This window comes from Rosa rugosa, chromosome 5 (assembly GCF_958449725.1).
Source record: "Rosa rugosa chromosome 5, drRosRugo1.1, whole genome shotgun sequence".
In the NCBI taxonomy this organism is placed as follows: domain Eukaryota; kingdom Viridiplantae; phylum Streptophyta; class Magnoliopsida; order Rosales; family Rosaceae; genus Rosa; species Rosa rugosa.
The window spans coordinates 56,211,678-56,229,497 of record NC_084824.1 but is presented as its reverse complement, the minus strand read 5'-3'; positions in this window follow the sequence as shown (position 1 = coordinate 56,229,497).

Below are 17,820 nucleotides of genomic sequence, written 5' to 3'. Positions count from 1 at the left end.
TTATTTATCATTTTATTATCGAGCATAATATTTTGTCTTGGATTATAATTTTGAGATTGTTTTTCCATATAAATTTCGGATACGAATTTATTATGCTCGGAGTTTGATTTACTTGTTTTCAGGAATACGATTAAATTTTTGAAGATTAATTATGAGTTATTTTCAATTATGATTCGGGAATGGATTTTGAGCATTTGATAAGTATCTCCGATATATGGCTTTTATTTGAAATCATGATTTAAGTGATTTTCGACGAATTACTTTCCGAGGTGATTTCCGGAATTTATTAATATATTTTATTCGTCGATATTGAGATTTTTTGGAATATTTTTCGAAAATGGGATTTTCGATTGAATTATTTTATCGATTATTTCTCGCCTAATGGTTTATGAATTCTAAATATTTTGGCGTGCGGGGCCACGTCATTGGAGTATATATTTTCTTGAGATTTTCCGAGTATGGATGGGATTCATACTCGTGTTTTGTTGCGAGGTTGGGGAAGCCTTACTGATTTACTGGTTTTCGATTGTTTTTCCTCACCATACTCGGGTCATTCGATTAGGTCTCCTCCTCACTTACTTTGTGTTTGTGAGTGGCAGTTGAGGTAGTTTATTCTCCTCCTCACGTGGGTGGCAGTCGAGGTTATTAGTTCTCCTCCTCGCACAATCTATGTGTGAGTGGCAGTCGAGGGTAGGTAGAGCCTGAGAGGCTCCATTCCCGTATGGTGAATTCTCTTCCCCGTATCCGTTTATTGTTGTTCTTGACTAGCGGGGTCTAGTCCGATTTCTGTTTAACCAGCGGGGCTGGTCCTATTTCTCGAGCATCGGAATTTATATTCTTCTTCGTGGTTATTTATGACTAGCCCCATTTCTTGAGAGGAACTTCTCGTGGCTTGTTTTCATAATTATTGCATGCATCGAAAGTTTTTAATGAAATAATTGTGGGAAAGTATAAAAATCCATTTTGTTTAAAATTTGTTTATTTTTGTCCACTCACGCTAACGTTTTTATATACTTTTCCCCTGGGCCCTTTGGTTTCAAATGCCCAGTTTTCAGTGTTGCTGCTCGGCGTTCAGGAGTGAGCCATAGTGACCGCATCCGCTTCCGTCATCATATTTTGTAGGTTATTTATTTAGCCTATGGTACTCTATGTTAAACTTTATTCCTAGAATGCTCTGATTACTAAGGGATATATGACCCAAACTTGTATGAATTATATTTGAGGTCTATGACCTAACTTTGGTGATTGTAGTAACTTGTACCCCTTTTGGATAATATGTTTGACGTTGTTAGCTTGTGATGGGATTTGTTGAATTTGGGAGCAAGGCGGCTCCAGGAGTTGTGGTTGGACTATTAGAAGTGAATTTTGTTTTCCGCAGGGTTTTGGGTTATCCATTTTTAAGGGAGGTTATGTCGAAATTTTTGGTAAATCTCCTTTAAAGGTGGGTCCCGCAGGGCCACTTCGGATTCCAGGGTGGGATTCGGGGTGAGTCTTGTCAGTTGGTATCAGAGCACTAGGTTTCTAGATTCTGTAGACTTCCTTACTTCCTTGCTACTTTATATGCGTAATGACGCCTAGTACCTCCCGAGTGATGGCCCGACCGCGGCGGATCCCCATCGTGTGCTCTTCGGTACTAGTGTGTTGAGCCTTGCGGCCCAAGAGGATTACATGAGATGTAATGAGATCGATTTAGTTGTGGGAGGAGGCATTCCTTTTATAGGTGAAGGAAGCCATCTCCTTTACATGGTTTTCGATGTGGGACAAGCAAAGATAACTATTCTAGTGTAGAAAGCCTAGTTTGTGAGGGCATGTTGGCAAGGCCGGGAAGGTGGCTTCCCGGCGACGGATTTGCCACTTCGTAGCTTGAACATAGGGCTACAAGATGCAAGTAGCGGTTGGGCCTCACCATGGCTTGTGGGTGTCCCAAAGAGGGTGTTACTTATGCTTGGTGATGTAGCAAATAGCCTTGCTAGTAGAGGTATCTACAAGTCCCCGAAGTCCCCAAGTAAGAGGAGCTTCTTGGTTGGGGAGTTATAACCAAGAAGTCATCAAGCATAAGTAACCGGGCGGCACGGAGCCCATACAGCAGCTGTCAGGTTTTTTTCTGGTTTCTGATTCCCAGATCAGATCAGAGGGAGTTCGCGGCAGGAAACGGCGATGCTACAGTCCGTGGGTGATGGTGACGCGACGTTCTGGCTCAGAAGTGGGGCGTGCAGGCTTGGGGATCCAAGGGTGGAACGACCTCGGATGGGGCTGTACGACTGGTGGTCAGGGTGGTGGCGCTTGGAGTCATGTGGACGGAACTGGGACCTGTGTTTTCCGACGTTGCAGATCTGGCAGGTTGGTCGGACGGAGGGCTGAAGCCAGGGTGCCCAAGTGCTTGGGTGCCCAGATCAGATTGAGTTGGGCTTGGGCATTTGTCAAGGTTGACCCGTCAGTCTTGATTTTGGATTTGGGCCAAATTTGGATCCGCATTTGGAATCCGGGTCGTATTCAAATCCTGATCTTGGATCCGAGACGGCTGCTCATATTGATCTGGTATTTGTTCTGGTTCTTAGGAGTTCGTTTGCTAATTTTCGAGTTTCTGACACCCTCGGTTACTTTCGAACTCTCGGTGAGCGAATCATCTCTCCTAGGTGATCATATCACCGGTTACGGTTACTATCATATTTACACTGCTCTCGTGACATATGCAGTGCAGCGATGTCGTTCGGCATCAAGTCACATGGTTACCTTTCATTCTAGATGCGTCTATGCTGAAGGAATTGTGTCCTAAAACAATCATTTTGATGTAATTATTATTGTAATTATTATTATTCAAAAGGGCAAGTTTATTGTTCATTGCTTATATTTAATATTTAATTGAACAAGGTCCAAGGAATATGAGTTAAAGAGAAAGTAATCTAAAGAGTTAGATGTGTGAGACCTTTACTCTTTCACACTCTTATCCTAAAAGGTTCCTAGTCATAGGATTATCACTTGGACATTGATAATCCGGAAAGACTAGCACATACTATGTATGCTCAATATGGAGGATGATATGTCTCTTGTCATTTGTGTAGAGACACTAATACAAGTATGTGGGTGCTCTTAACTTAAAGAGTACACTGAACGCGATCATTAGAGTTCTTGTATGGAGTCTTACTTACATGTCAAACTTGAACTCTAAATTGCAATAATACAAATTAGTCCTTTGACCTGAGACACCATAGTTGTCTTATGAGTGAATGGATTATCTCTTGATGATGCAATAATATTGTGTCCCTTAATGGATATAATAGATGCATTCATTGGTATAATCAATTCGGTCATGGAGACATGTGAGTGTACAATAAGGAATCTCTATCCTTAAGTAAATAAGGTGTATGTTCAAAGATGTGATTCAATAAGTCTTTGGCCAAAGCATTGAATGAGATTAAAAAGGAGTTTTTAATCACATTCTAAGAATCACATAAGAATGAAAATCACATTAGGGGATTGACATATCAATTCCATACCCCGATGATGTGATTTAGAACATAGTGTTAGAGAAGGACCGTATTGTATTGTAATTCCAATTGAATAGGTTCTTTGTCATTCTACATTAACTAAGGTAGTCATGATATGTTGCAAGACGTCACTCATGACTTGTGAAGTCCCCGAGGATTAATAAACATTTATAATCCTAATAACAAGGGAGAATCAAAAATGGAGTTTTTGATTCGTAAACAAAATAGAATGGTTTCTATAAACTTCACTGCCTTGTTAATTAGAACCTAAGAGATCGCACACCATATAAGTGGATCCTTGAGATTGTATATGAAGAAGATTAAACAAGAGTTGGTTATGACCAAATAATTAATTAGATTTATTATTTGGACATAATTAGGTTTTTCGGGTAAAACCGAACCTATTGGGCCTAAACGATTGTCGGGCTTTTCGTGTGGACTTGGGCTTCACTAAATGAGATTTAAATGAAAGCCCAAGACACATTTTTTAGTGCCCAATAACAAGTATGGACCAGCCAAAATATTGGCTTTATGAAAGTCAATATTTTCTTTTAGTAATTGGAGTTATTTCCTATTATATAAAAGTGAAAGCATAGACAAAGAGAATAAGTGTGTCTCCACACTATTATTTTCAGATTTGAGAGAGAGAGAGAAAAAGAGTTCTTTCTTGGTCCATTACAAAATTAAAGGAAAGAAGAACACTTGCATAATTTCTTCTTTTCTTTCATCTTTCTTCATCTCTTGATTCACTTGGTGAAGATCCTTAGAGGCCATATATTTTTGTGGCTTTACTTGTTACATCAAAGAGAAGATTACAAGCACAAGAAGGAGTACAAGAAGGAGTTCTTAATCCAAGGTGCTTCAAGGTGGAGGAAACACACACAAGGAGAGATCAAGGAGAGGAACTTTGGTGGTTCACTTGGATCGGATTAAAATCACGCTCCAAGGGTGAGTAGAACATAAACTCGCTCTTTGTTCTTCCTTACTATGCATGCTATGTTTATATACATATCACAATAAGCCAAGATCATGGGTTAAAGGAATGGATTTTATGTTTAGTTAGTAGTTTAATGGTTAAACTAATTCCGCACTAATTAAAAAGTTTTGAAATTCATCCATTCCTTCATATGCATCTTGTTATCTTTTATTGTTTTCCTACACTTTAGATGCGTTTGTGCATCTTGTTATGCTTTTTTATTTTTATTTCGATGTTTTTGCATCGCTCCATGTACTTCTCAGTTTCACTTAATATAGTTTGTCGTCTTTCCCTTAAAAAAAAAAAAACAATCTTAAGATTTTTAGTCTTATGCCAAATTTTGGCTAAATTATATATAATATTTATTTCTATATTTAAAATGAATAATGTTATAAACTATAAAGAGAGAGTACATATGAGGAGGTAAAAGTGTGATTATAATGAGACATGAGTAAAGTTTACATGATAGGGACATAACTAATGAGTATTTACGTGGACATCCATATATATATAATATTTACAACACTCCCTCTTGGATGTCTACTCGTAAATGAGATGGTGTTCGATGCGCTTAATGTTGTCTCTTGAAAAACTTTTTCAAGTAACAAAAACTCAATGGGATAAATACAACTTTGGTCAAAGGACAAAAAGAGTGCAACGCTGTCACGCCCCGAATTTTGAATAACCAATTCAAATCCGAAACATGAATAAACAATTAATACAAATAACGTTCCTAATTTTTTTTTCTCAGAAACAAACACACCACTCGCCACTCGACACAAAACTCGAAAACCTCGAGTTAATTATTACAATTCACTCTTACAAAGTAAAATTGTAAAGCTCAAATGAGCATAACAAACTTCACAATATAATGCTGTAATTCACATAACACTACTCTAAGCAGCCCGATCACCGTCCTGGTTCTCCTGACCTGTAGGATTACCCGCTACACAATTTGAATAGTGTACCGGGAGTTGCAACAACACAAAACCCGGTAAGCTTTTGACAGCCCGTATGAGTAAAAAGAAAGAACTGTTGATTTATTAAATTTCAGTTCAAGTAAAATTCAACAGTATTACGTCTGCAAAGAGACATCAAACCACTCATGTAAAACCACAAGGAATACATTTTCACAATCCTCAAATCACAATACACCACACTGGTCCTGCAAAAACCCAACCCACATAACACCACTTTGGTCCATCCCAACAGCACGTTAGAGCTCTAACCACATCGCTACCAGTCACCTTGGCCTAGGTGCAAGTAATGCGACATACTTCGGTTAATAATAAACCGTCGCGCTTTGGACATCCCCGTCCTCAGCACCATATACTTCGGTTAATAATAAACCGTCGCGCTTTGGACATCCCCGTCCTCAGCACACAACTTCGGTTAATAATAAACCGTCGCACCTTGGACATCCCCGTCCTCAGCACACAAACACTCCGGTTATCCTTAACCGTCGAACTTCGGACACCTCATCCTCAGAACCCTACATTCTCTAACTCTATACATCCTCCAATGTAAATCATGAATATTAACAAGAACTCATCAATCATGTTCATCACATATAATTATGGTAAGTCACATGTCAATTCATAATAATTTAATCATCCCAATTCCACACTCTTCAATGTCACACCATTCTCATATAATCACGTAAGTATATATATACGTAATTATCCGCTCAGGGATAATCACTAATACCAACTATAGTTCACATGCAATAAAACCGAGAAATTCATTTGTATAGTAAAAATCATTTTACTTACCCATGGACCGTAGTTGATCAAGTCCATATGATTTTAAAACAAATATTTATTCCATAAATATTTTCACGCAATTACGACAAAATAAGGTAATTAAATTTATTCGGTTCGTAATATGAACCACGTGAGGTTTACTCACCTCTAAATTCCCGCTGCGTCTTCTTAACAGCTCAAAACAACGATCCGAAATCGTTCACCAATCAATCCATCAACCACCTAGTCAAACACGATCTTAACTTAGCAATCATTCATAAACCACACATATACAGAAATCCAACGGTCGGATCGAAATTATATGATGATCCAACGGTCGGATCCTCACGGATCGCCCTTAGGATCATCCTCCAATATTATCACGAAGATCCAACGGTCAGATCTTCTCGAATCATCCTTACAAACATCTCCACAAAATTATATGAAAATCTGACGGTCGGATTCTCACGAATCGCCTTCCGAATCACCATTTCTCAATTATACGAAGATCCAACGGTCGGATCTTCGCCCGTGACCTCACAAAGTCACCGGGACAGTCATACGATCATCATATCAAAATTATAGGTTCATCTGACGGTCCTAATTCCACAGATCATAAATCTAACGATCGAAATCGATCGAAATCTCAAAATTCATAACTAATTCATACGATAACCGAAAAATGCGTATAATACGCCGAAATGATCGTATCGAAACATAGAATCATAAAATGGACAGAAACTAAATTTTTGACCTCCGGAGGTGGCCGGAAAGGGCCGCCGGAGTTAGGGACAGAGCCACCGCCGACCACCACAATTGGTATCGGGGTTGTGCTTGTCCCCTTCGTTTTCTCATTCTGGACACTTTTCATAACTAGCACAAGACCAAAAATGACAGGAAGGGATCGAAATGTACCAAAAACCAGTCGGTGGCCGGAATTTTTCCAGAAACCGGCGAGCTCCAAAATCGACGTGAAAATTACAACCTCACGCCTCGATCCCTTCTGGAGAATTGTTCAGAACTTCCTTATGAACTCAACAAGCCAAGAATCACAAGAAACGATCGTGTATAGCTCGAGATATCTTGATCCGAAGGTTGGTTGTTCGATCCGCACGGGTCGAGCTCCGACGAACGTGAAAACGTTCGATCCAGTTCCGATCCTTCTTGGTGCTTGTATAGGAAGATGAGGCGAGCTCAATGAGCCAAGAATCAAGTGAAATGGTGCTCTGTAGCTCGAGATATCGAGTTTGGAACGAAAACGAGCTAAACCGGACTCGGGGTCGCCGCCGTCGCTGCCGGCCGTGCCGCCGCGCAAGGTTACCTCCGGTAGCTGCGCAAGGTCGAGGCGAAGCCGTGGAAGGTGGTCTGAGGTTGTTTGGTGGTCTGTGGTGGACGGTGCAGCACGATGAACAAAGCTCTGTTTTGTTTCTTCGACTGTGACGAGAGGAAACGAGAGAGAGAACGAGAGAGAAATAGAGAGGAAAGGAATTAAGTTTCTGCTGTCGGTCGATCGAGTGTCGGCAACAATTCATAGTGCTCTAATCGACAATCATCATGAAAGGTAAAGAATGAAATGATCATGTTCCTTGCTTTTGATTAATTATAAAAAATCCGGTTATTACAATCTACCCCCCTTAAACGAATTTCGTCCCGAAATTCAAGCACCCAATTCCACAAAGAGCTGTGGATACTTCACTCTCATGTCAGACTCTAACTATAGAATCTCCATCTTTTCCAAATCTGTAGTAATCTACAAAGCCTCAGCCCTTTGTATAAAAATACATTCCTATGGCCACTAAATCCTTTCATCACAAACGTAAACTCACAACACAACTGCTCAACATCACTCCACATCAATTACACAAAATCATCACATGGATCATCACATAGATCATCACTTAGATCTTCACAGAGATTATCTCATAGATCCTCACATAGATCTTCACCCTGTACTGGCATACAAGCACAGTAAACACTCCCACAAAGCGTTTCGCTACTCAATTAGCATCACTCAAAACAAATCATCCCCAAAAGCACGCCAATAAAATATGTCACCCAGTGACGATGACTTGGGCTTGCTCAATCCTTGGCTAAGCATTAGGGCTGGCCAATTGGGCCGAAGAACCGAACCATCTACATTTCGAACCGGCCCAAACCAATTTGGGTTTAACATTTGGGCCTACTATTCGGGCCGAACAATTGGGCTCACTATTTAGGCCTACAAATCGGGCCTAACATTTGGGCTTACTATTTGGCCCACAACTTTTTAGCTCGGCTACGGTATGAAATTGTACATACCGTAGGTATACCGTATATACGTATGCATACCATACAGACTGTATATACGTATGCATACTGTACAACCGTATATACGTATGCATACCGTACAGACCGTATATACGTATGTATATCAAGCATATACGAGATCCAAAAATATTTGTAAGAGGTAAGGTTCGAACTCCCGACCTCGAACACGAAGGTTTTGCTCCCAACCACTGAAGCAAGAGCTGCCTTCATTAATATATGCTCACGTGTTATATTTATTATGTCATAAGCGACATAAATAAAATAACAGGGAAGGCAAGGTTCGAAACCTCAACCTGCCGCACGAAACCTTTTTCCCCCAACCACTGGAGCACAAGCTGTGCTTAATATAATGTGTACAAATGTTATACTTATTATGTCATAAGCGAACATAATAAAAATAAACGAGAGGCAAGGTTCGAACCTCTGACCTCTTGTACAAGAGCCTTGCTCTTCAACCACTAGAGCACCAGCTGCTCTCGTTACTATCCATGCAACTTCTTTTATTTATTCTATCATAAGCGATAGAATAACAACAAACTGTCGGTACACTCCACGTGCCACGACACGTCTCTTCCGTGATTTACGGAAAGCAAATCACTTTCGGCTAAAGCTGTCTGCCACAGCGTCTCGAGGTTCGGCCTGTCCCCTTACACGCTCTCCACGCGCCAACAACTTTTCCGGGTTTTCGGATGACTTTAATCCAACGCGTAGATTGAATCTCAGAGATCGTCCATCCAACGGTGGAGATCTGCTCACCTCGTTCTATAAATAGGTGCATCCTGGAGAAAAACTGTTCACACCAAAGAAAAGAATTTTTCCCCAGCCATTCTCTCTCAAACTCTGCAGTCTTCCTCTCGAAACTCAAATCCTTTCTTCATCAATTTCAATCCTTCTCTTCTGATCTTCTCTCCCATTTGAAGATTCGATTTCATCTTTCCTCTGAGAATCTCAGATCTCCAATCACCAGTTCAACAACTCCAATCCTTCTAACAAAATCTCCCTCAAACACTAAACCATGTATTCCTCGATATTCACATCCTCTCACCTCATGACCCAAGAGCCACGAACTCTGCAACTAATGGAGCTCCAAACCCCGCAACAAATGGAACCACAACAACAGCAACCAACAGAGGAGGGAGGAAACACCCAAGCAGCTGGAAGTAGTGCCAACATGGATTTCTGGCGAAGCCGTACCAGATGGATTCCTACTCCAGAACAAATAAGAATCCTCAAGGATCTTTACTACGTCAAGGGATTTAAGTGCCCATCTACAGAGCACATTCACGAGATCTGCCTCCAGCTGAACCAGTATGGACATGTTGAGGGTAAGAACATTTACTTTTGGTTCCAGAACGTCAGGGCTCGAGAGAAGCAGATGAATAGGTGTAATCAGGCTGCTCCAGTGCCCATGGGAACTAGTTCTCTTGGTACTGGTGGATCCATCGATCTCAATTTTGGGTCCACTGGTTCTACTGGTGCTGGTGGATCCATCGACATCAATTTTGGGCCAGCTGGTGGATCCATCGACATCAATTTTGGGTCCACTAGTTCTACTGATGATGGTAGATCCATTGATCTCAACTTTGGTTCCACCTATTCTACTGGTAATGAAAGATTTCTTGATTTAAATTTTGTTTCAAATTCTTCCTCACACTTCAACACTAATACCAGTACAACTCTTTTGGCACAACAGGAGGACAAACATCCCTGCAACAACGAGGAGGAGATCACCAGGAGGTTGAAACTCTTCCTCTGTTCCCCGTGCACGGCGAGGACGTCTTTGGTAACCCGAAGACTACTTCCGAGGAAGGTAGCGCATTTGGTTACTATTCTGGTGGCTCAGGCGGTTACCACAGTGGCTCTAACGTTTCTCTTGAGCTCAGCCTCAATCCATCTGGAGCTGCTGACTAGGCTTAGCATAGCATAGTGCTCGTTTTCCCTTTTGTAATATAAAATCAATAAGATTGCATGCATGTCGTTTCTTCTTTTTGTTAAACCATCAACAACACCAAGGATCAACCTTGGTCACCCAATACAATTTTCAAAACCATTGACAACTCTGCTGCACACATCAATCATAATGATTTATCACAAACAATCAATTAAGTTGCACAGAGGTCTAGCTAGCATCCTCTGAGTCAAACCAAACACAAACAATTTCGTCGCTAGAATTCAGGGATTAATAAAGCTAAACACTTCCCATTCAGAAACACCTATAGAGCACCAAACTTAACACCTCTTATGCTCGTGATCCTTAGAACTAGAACACTAACATATCCTTCACTGGGCAGGAAAGTACATGTCTCAAAAGAATGCTACAAATTCGCTCCAAGTCATTATCGATAATTCATATCCTTAGTACCAAATCTAATCATGGTCATGTTTCACCTTAAAGAAGGAACATAGCCACATTCTTCTTCTTTCTCAATACAGTACCATCATGGAAAAATACTAGCTCTAATGAATCTCTACTCAAGTAAACTCTCACCTTGAACCTTCAACTCCTTAAGTTCAGTTTCATCCAATAAAGCGACATTAATATAGGTATCTAACCTGGTATCACCTCGATAACAAACTCCACCACCCTCCTTATAGATAACCTAAGTATCTCCAAATTACCTCACTACACTCAAAAATTTATATCAATCTCTTCCCAAACCACAGAGTCAAGAATCCTGTTCAATGGCTAACACCCTAACCAAGGTGAGTTCTATCAAATGGTTACATCACACAACTACCACTAAAGCACTACAAGCACTGCCATAAAAACTGTTATAAAATAAACACTACTGGCACCACCACAAGGCTGCCATATGCACAAGTCTGCTATAGACATCAGGGAAAAACCCATACTTTTACTCATAACTTTTCCTTCTAAAAGTTCATCACGTAGTGTATATAAAATCACCACACAACCTTCTTAGTCTACACTAAGAATTCAATCTCACACAAGGTCAGCATAATTGCCTCAGAGTCACTTTAATCACGTATCACATGTCAATTACCAAAACTCCACTAAGACGTCTCTTTATAAAACAAGATATCTAATCCTTGATACGTACACCCCATCTAAACATCTGTACGTCCAACTTAAGAAGACAAAATTTATAACAATTCATACTCGTATCCACACTAGGTACGTGCATAGGTCAACATCATGCCTTCAACCAAACACTTCAACATCCAAAAGGACCTCACTTCCATAAAACAAATCTCACCGACTCATCAGAGTTAAATCTAGAGGTCTCTATTCCTCGAAGATTACAACCTGCGGAAACTAAACTTATTCTAATACGAACTTAGAAGACAACTCTACCGTCCTACAGACATACACGCTGTCTAGACCCCATACTAAGACATACCCAATGATTATACCAGTACCGAAGAGTATATGATGGGGATCCGCTGCAGACGGGCCATCACTCGGGGAGTACTGATTATCACCAAATATGTACCTTACGCTCTGATACCAAACTGTCACGCCCCGAATTTTGAATAACCAATTCAAATCCGAAACATGAATAAACAATTAATACAAATAACGTTCCTAATTTTTTTTTCTCAGAAACAAACACACCACTCGCCACTCGACACAAAACTCGAAAACCTCGAGTTAATTATTACAATTCACTCTTACAAAGTAAAATTGTAAAGCTCAAATGAGCATAACAAACTTCACAATATAATGCTGTAATTCACATAACACTACTCTAAGCAGCCCGATCACCGTCCTGGTTCTCCTGACCTGTAGGATTACCCGCTACACAATTTGAATAGTGTACCGGGAGTTGCAACAACACAAAACCCGGTAAGCTTTTGACAGCCCGTATGAGTAAAAAGAAAGAACTGTTGATTTATTAAATTTCAGTTCAAGTAAAATTCAACAGTATTACGTCTGCAAAGAGACATCAAACCACTCATGTAAAACCACAAGGAATACATTTTCACAATCCTCAAATCACAATACACCACACTGGTCCTGCAAAAACCCAACCCACATAACACCACTTTGGTCCATCCCAACAGCACGTTAGAGCTCTAACCACATCGCTACCAGTCACCTTGGCCTAGGTGCAAGTAATGCGACATACTTCGGTTAATAATAAACCGTCGCGCTTTGGACATCCCCGTCCTCAGCACCATATACTTCGGTTAATAATAAACCGTCGCGCTTTGGACATCCCCGTCCTCAGCACACAACTTCGGTTAATAATAAACCGTCGCACCTTGGACATCCCCGTCCTCAGCACACAAACACTCCGGTTATCCTTAACCGTCGAACTTCGGACACCTCATCCTCAGAACCCTACATTCTCTAACTCTATACATCCTCCAATGTAAATCATGAATATTAACAAGAACTCATCAATCATGTTCATCACATATAATTATGGTAAGTCACATGTCAATTCATAATAATTTAATCATCCCAATTCCACACTCTTCAATGTCACACCATTCTCATATAATCACGTAAGTATATATATACGTAATTATCCGCTCAGGGATAATCACTAATACCAACTATAGTTCACATGCAATAAAACCGAGAAATTCATTTGTATAGTAAAAATCATTTTACTTACCCATGGACCGTAGTTGATCAAGTCCATATGATTTTAAAACAAATATTTATTCCATAAATATTTTCACGCAATTACGACAAAATAAGGTAATTAAATTTATTCGGTTCGTAATATGAACCACGTGAGGTTTACTCACCTCTAAATTCCCGCTGCGTCTTCTTAACAGCTCAAAACAACGATCCGAAATCGTTCACCAATCAATCCATCAACCACCTAGTCAAACACGATCTTAACTTAGCAATCATTCATAAACCACACATATACAGAAATCCAACGGTCGGATCGAAATTATATGATGATCCAACGGTCGGATCCTCACGGATCGCCCTTAGGATCATCCTCCAATATTATCACGAAGATCCAACGGTCAGATCTTCTCGAATCATCCTTACAAACATCTCCACAAAATTATATGAAAATCTGACGGTCGGATTCTCACGAATCGCCTTCCGAATCACCATTTCTCAATTATACGAAGATCCAACGGTCGGATCTTCGCCCGTGACCTCACAAAGTCACCGGGACAGTCATACGATCATCATATCAAAATTATAGGTTCATCTGACGGTCCTAATTCCACAGATCATAAATCTAACGATCGAAATCGATCGAAATCTCAAAATTCATAACTAATTCATACGATAACCGAAAAATGCGTATAATACGCCGAAATGATCGTATCGAAACATAGAATCATAAAATGGACAGAAACTAAATTTTTGACCTCCGGAGGTGGCCGGAAAGGGCCGCCGGAGTTAGGGACAGAGCCACCGCCGACCACCACAATTGGTATCGGGGCTGTGCTTGTCCCCTTCGTTTTCTCATTCTGGACACTTTTCATAACTAGCACAAGACCAAAAATGACAGGAAGGGATCGAAATGTACCAAAAACCAGTCGGTGGCCGGAATTTTTCCAGAAACCGGCGAGCTCCAAAATCGACGTGAAAATTACAACCTCACGCCTCGATCCCTTCTGGAGAATTGTTCAGAACTTCCTTATGAACTCAACAAGCCAAGAATCACAAGAAACGATCGTGTATAGCTCGAGATATCTTGATCCGAAGGTTGGTTGTTCGATCCGCACGGGTCGAGCTCCGACGAACGTGAAAACGTTCGATCCAGTTCCGATCCTTCTTGGTGCTTGTATAGGAAGATGAGGCGAGCTCAATGAGCCAAGAATCAAGTGAAATGGTGCTCTGTAGCTCGAGATATCGAGTTTGGAACGAAAACGAGCTAAACCGGACTCGGGGTCGCCGCCGTCGCTGCCGGCCGTGCCGCCGCGCAAGGTTACCTCCGGTAGCTGCGCAAGGTCGAGGCGAAGCCGTGGAAGGTGGTCTGAGGTTGTTTGGTGGTCTGTGGTGGACGGTGCAGCACGATGAACAAAGCTCTGTTTTGTTTCTTCGACTGTGACGAGAGGAAACGAGAGAGAGAACGAGAGAGAAATAGAGAGGAAAGGAATTAAGTTTCTGCTGTCGGTCGATCGAGTGTCGGCAACAATTCATAGTGCTCTAATCGACAATCATCATGAAAGGTAAAGAATGAAATGATCATGTTCCTTGCTTTTGATTAATTATAAAAAATCCGGTTATTACAAACGCACATATGTGCTAAGTAGCATAATTTTGAATGCTCTCCCTAATGAGAATCTCTCTTTGATTTTTGCAAGCTTCAATCATATATGTAATAAAATAAATGTACCATGTATAGTGAATATGATGCGTCGATCACATAGGTGAGACCATGTCTTTTTTGCATAAAAGAGACTCATCATGAATTTCAATTCCTGCAAAGGTTAGGGTCATACCAATAAAACTATGATATTCTTAATAATAAGTGACTTCTAAATGTGGAAGACACACCAGGCAGATAGGGCAACACAAGAAGCCTACCCATCACCGACCCCTTGATACCACGTGCATACACTAAAATCTCATAAATAAGATTCCAAATAAGAGCTTTGATCGATCTCGTATTTTTCCCCAGTTTAAGTCAATTTAAGCTCTCAAACAAGGGGAGCAACCCTGAAAGTGATTCCATAGTTCAATGTACCTTTTTAGATACCTAAAGATACGCTTTATAGCCAAAAAATGAATATATGTGGATGACTGCATAAAACTAACAAATGGAGTCTACACTACTATATGCAATGTCAGGCCTTCTAAAAGTGAGGTATTAAAGACAACCAACTATGCTTCTATATATTTTTACATCAATAAATGGTGCACCTTCATTCTTAAGTAGCTTAGAGTGTAGTAGACAAAGTGTAATGTTGGTGTTGTAATCAGTCATACCAGCTTTATCCAAGATATCCGTAACATACTTACCTTGAGAAATAAAGAGATCGGACCATCAGGTAAGTATGTTATTAGTAATCTCAAGAAACAATGTAAAGGCCTCAAATCCTTTTTATCAGACTCCAATTGCAATGCATCCTTAATAGATTGAATAGTTGGTTATATCAAGTGATAATTATATCATCCACATATAAAAGAAGATAAACATATATAGTTGTTACCAGATTATTTGACTAACAAGGAAGGATCTTAATTGGAAGGTTTGAAACCCAATAGAGGAAGATGAGAAGTAAAGCTTTCATTCTATGCCCTTCGTGCTTGTTTCAGACTATAGAATGATTTTTTCAAATTTACAAACATGTGTAGCAACTGAGGATCTTCAAAACCAGGTGGCTGTACATATATACTCCTTTTTCAGTATGTCATGCAGGAAGACATTTTTGACATCAAGTTGATGTAGTTTCCAACCAAATTAAGCTGCCAACGCTAAAACGAATCTCACAGTTGTATGCCTCACAATATGAATAAAGGTTTCCACATAATCAAAAACCAAACTCAAAAATGAACAACCACCAACCATCATGCCACTCTGAATAGTAACCCGTTGTAGACATAAATCCCAAATTTCCAATTCAACGCCAATTCCAATTCTGCAATATCTCACTGAAATTTAACTGATATTCAAAATAAATCGAGCATATGAAACACAACAACTGTGTTCATTAATAGCACCAACCAATTTCAGGTTACCTCTGATTCTCCATGTTTCTTTGATTCAAGCATATTCAAATAATGAATTCAAGTTGGAAATGGGTGAAGCGAAACCAATCCCGCCACTGTGAATAGTGAACCCGCAGTGATATGAAATTCCAAAACTCAAATTCTTCAAATCCCAACCAAATCAATTTCAAGTATACTGTTGGATCATATTTTATTGGGAAAATTTTAAGAACAATACATGAACTTAAGGCCACTAAGAATTGAGTTGGCCAACATTTCGAAATTATCACATAAGTACATGGACTTTTAAACCTGACTTAGTTTTCATACATTCTGTTATCTCCTTCGTTACAAAGTATGCCACTTGGCATATTAGTAAGGGCAAATCCGTCTCTTCAAGTTTGATTGAAAAAAAAAACTTATATGTAACACCAGCAATTACTATGGACACCCAAGGCTTCTCTATACACCAAGTTCTCTCTCTCCTCACCATCTTCTTCGAATACTCCCTAGTACAAAATTCTAAGGCAAGTTGTGGTGGTGGCTTTGGGTTTGGTGGTAGTGGTGGCTTCGGGCAAAATCAAGAATTGGGGTCAATCCCAATCAACTGATTCTACTAAATTGAGTTTCTGGGTTCCTCCATCTTCTTGATGTTAGTTCATTCTCAATTTGACAATTTTTCACCAACCCACAACTTCTTCTCGAAGATGCTGAAAAACCCAAATCTCAAAATGGTTGTGTTTATTTGGCGCCCTACAATCTAAACACACAATTATAATCAGCTTGTAAGCAATTGAGTATAAACTTGCATAAATGAGAGAAGGAGAGCTTTTGCAAAGAAGAAGAGGAAGAGAGGAAGAGGAAGGTGAGATTGGAGTTGAATTGAGAGAGGCAAGTTGTGGCGGGAGGTGAGATTTTGCAATGGGATGCAAAGGAGGAGCACAACAAGGAAATAGTCGCTTTAGACGCCATTGTTTTTTTTTCACTTCACTCTCTCGCTGACCCTCTCTAATTAGTAATTACAACACAATTTGAATCTCTCTCACGCTGATAAGAAAGGTCTAGGAATCAGTTTCCACCTGCAAGAATTCCACCTCGGATTCCTCCTCCTCGTCTTCTTCTTCTTCTTCTTCCACGACGAGGTTGTTTCTTGGGGCGTTTGATCTGATTCTGATGGAGCTGCTGATGCAAATTCAGAGAGAGATACGAAAATACTAAATTACCCCTTGTAAAATAAATAATGGCATAAGTGTTAACGTTGTTAGTGACGACATGTATTAAAAGTGTGTCGGGTTTGTAAATTCATGTACTTATGTGATAGTTTCGAAACGTTGGCCACCTTAATTCCCAGTGACCTTAAGTTCATGTACTATTCTTAAAAATTTCCTTATTTTATATATATTTGTGTCCTAAAACATGGAAATTACTTGTTCTAAAGTCCAATTTAATGTTGATTAATCAAATTTCATGTTTTGTAGAAAATCTTGACAAGAGGAGAAAAAAATGAAATTCTGGCAAATTTTCGATGCACCACCACTTTTGTCGGTACAAGTGGCGGCACACCACCACTCATGGTGGTGCCATGTATTTTCCAATCATATTCATGGGGGAGCAAGGAGGATGAGTAACATAGCATTTATTCAATTACATCCAATATTTATCGTCATTCTATCTTAACCAAATTCCAAACTTTTTTGTTCCAATTCA